Genomic DNA, 3,230 nt, shown 5'->3' with positions numbered 1-3,230 from the left:
TTTCTTGCTGAGATTTTCACTGAATGGTGACCTCGAAACACACACAACGGGCACAATGTCTGCCTAAATCCGTAGTTACCTGCCTAAGGTAGGATGAATATAGTGTCATATAGTGATGAATAATGTCCTTCTTCAGTGTGCTGAGAAGGGCCAGGTGGCTGTAGACCCGCCTCTTTAGTGGAAATCATACATTTCATCAGTCAGATTATCTATCAATTTATTAATACATGTATATTGTTGGACCCTTCGAAATCCTCCAGTGGGTGTAGCCCCTGTAGTAATGAACAGTGTGGATCAGTACCACTCAGATAGAAATACATCCTTTGTAGTCAGTGTGGATCAGTACCACTTTGTGGTACACCCTGTAGTCAGCAGGACCACGTAAAGGAACCAATATGAAACAGGTCTCTCCTGGAAGAGAAAGGCTAATTAACATACTTTCATCAAACCACACACACACACACACACCCAGCCCACCCAACACCCCCCCCCCCCCACACACACACACACCTGGGCTCAGAATGGTTGCCTGAACAGTTTTAGTAATATCTTTTCTTCTTCATTGCAATATTTACACTGATCTAAAATGCAGTTAGCAGGTCACACAGTGTTACGGTTGGACTCGTCACCCTCTCCTAATCCCAACATCAGTGGAGGTTTACAGGATGTGATCGTGGCAAAGGGCCCTCAGTCTTAATGCCATGCGACAGCAGACACGCCAGCGCGCCACACACATCATCACCCGTCTCTCTCCCTGCTGCATCAGAGTGACTGCACATGCCTGCATCCATATGACAGCTGCCATCGTCACGGCGACAGACCTGACTTCGAGACGGCCGTCAGCTGACCTTTACAGAATGCCACATCTCATCTGGACGTTCCGTCACATTCCAACAATATGTCATAAGCCAAAAGAGGACATGGCTCTGGGCTTGTGTTGCCCTGGGACACACAGAGGGGAGGGGAGGCGGGCTCGTTACACGTAGCCATGCCGACCAGGGATTCTCCGCACGTGATTGACATGTGTAGCGTTGGTTGCTTCGAGTGTCCCATCACGATGTTGTAGAGGCAAACGGTGATGTGGTGAGGCAGATCTGAACATCAGCGACTGATCCTGACCCCACCCACATCTCACTGCTCCCAGACAAGCTTCACGGGTTCAGTGACAGCAAAGTCCTCAGCAATAACAAAAGACTGACCCAAGCCCTCCACGTCACGGAGACAGGAGCTAATTTAAGAGCCTGACAAAGGGCTGGGCTTGGCCACGGAGGTGGAGGAGGTGGAGGGTAAAGGTGGAGGAGGAGGAGGTTGGCCGCGGAGGTGGAGGAGGTGGAGGTGAAGGTGGAGGTGAGGAGGTTGGCCGCGGAGGTGGAGGCCACGGAGCTGTTTCACATGCTCCAGCTTCACTCTCCTCTGCCTCGGGCCATGAATTTGCCTTTCTGTGCTGTCGTAATGAGCACTACCTGTGAGTAATCTGAGGGCAGGCGCATAGCCGCAGTGTGTGTGTGTATGTGTGTGTGTGTGTGTGTGTTCGTATGTGTGTGTTTGCGCACGCGTGTGAGCTGTGTGTGTTTGGAGGTTTTCTGAGCAGACTTGCAGTTATTAAAGTGAATTGGCTCTCCCCACACCTGCCACACACCCCCACTTCAGCTCTGAAGGCCCAAACACCGTCTGGTTCATATTTAAGACATCAAATGTTTTATTTTATACAGGGGGATTTCATCGGTTCTTAAATATGCTTTCTGAAGTGAGGGCGGGTGGCAGAGGAGGGGGTGATACGTGGGGTCTCACCGAGCTGCTTTTATTGGACAAAATAATGGGCCATTGAGAGAACCTTTTAATGGGCAACATAATAGGCAATGTAGTAACACATCTGCTGTGGAAAGTCGTTTCCTTCGTTTTCAAAGGTAAATTTCTATTCTTTCTTTCTTTAATCAACTGGCAGTGCTCAAACACTCTGGCATTGGTGATCGCTGGAAACGCCGCGTGTCTCCTGCAGGGCCACTTTCAGAAGGCTCCTTTACAATAAACACTAATGATCATTCTGTAATATGGACCCTGATTAAGGACATCAGGGCCTCTGCGAGAGGGCCAGGGAAAGCAATCATGGTGTCACACATAATCCCACCTCACTCCAAAACCACAGAGTTCACCTGCACATTCAAACCACTGATCAAGATGGCCAATCAATGACTAGAGCGCTTCAGATACAGTTTCCTGTGGCAAATCAAAGGCCACCTCCTTTTTTGAGCCCCACCCTAATGGTATCACCATCCAATCAATGTCCAGTGTGGCTTTAGTGGCTTTTTAATGAGTGAACAAATCCACAGAGCCAGACACATGTTAACAACGTGATCAGAGACAGACACATCAGAACCTCTTACAGTAGAAAATCTGTTTAAAAGTCTCATAATGTAAAAGATGAACTGCAGACAACGAACGAAAGTTGTTGAGCGGGGGGGGGGGGACGTAACACTCAAATGGGTGGTGAACGTAACACTCGTTCGGGTCCGGATCCGGACCGCGGTCCGCCATTTGGTGATACCTGCCCTAGATGTAAACCCTAGACATAAACCCTAGATGTAAACCCTTGACATAACCCTAGATGTAAACCCTAGGTGTAAACCCTAGACATAAACCCTAGACATAAACACTAGATGTAAACCCTAGATGTAAACCCTGGGATCCAGTGATCAGGGTTGCTCTCATATCTTTCAGCAATGAAAGTCCTTATAAAGATGAAGGATAGATGTCTCCACAGAAGCTACAACACTCATCACAGGGAAAAGACCCCCGGTTGGTCCAGCATTTACGCAGGACAGCTGGACAGGCTGGACAGGATCTGTTAGGATTACACTGGAGTGTGTGACAGTTCATGTGTTTGTATTGTAATTACATTCACATTTACATTTAGGGCATTTAGCAGTGACTCACAAAGTGATTTGCATCTGTTCACAGAATGTGACCAAGATAGAACCATAGACTGGTCAGAACTCAAGATCCCTTTAGCCAGACTACTGAACTACAGGAATACCTAGAAGTGCAAATAACCATCGACATAAATAAACATGTAATGTGTGCACTATGCAGTAGCCACTGTGTAACACAGGGGTGCTCATTATGTCGAAGGAAGTGTGGGTCGATCGCGAAGGAATGTGGGAAGATCATGACATTAAAAAGTAGTGGATGAATGACAGGCTATCGTCCATCTGCACTGACGGTTGTATATA

This window comes from Brachyhypopomus gauderio, chromosome 4 (genome assembly GCF_052324685.1).
Source record: "Brachyhypopomus gauderio isolate BG-103 chromosome 4, BGAUD_0.2, whole genome shotgun sequence".
Taxonomy (NCBI): Eukaryota; Metazoa; Chordata; class Actinopteri; order Gymnotiformes; family Hypopomidae; genus Brachyhypopomus; species Brachyhypopomus gauderio.
The sequence above is the reverse complement of the archived record's forward strand: the minus strand, read 5'-3'. Positions refer to the sequence as shown.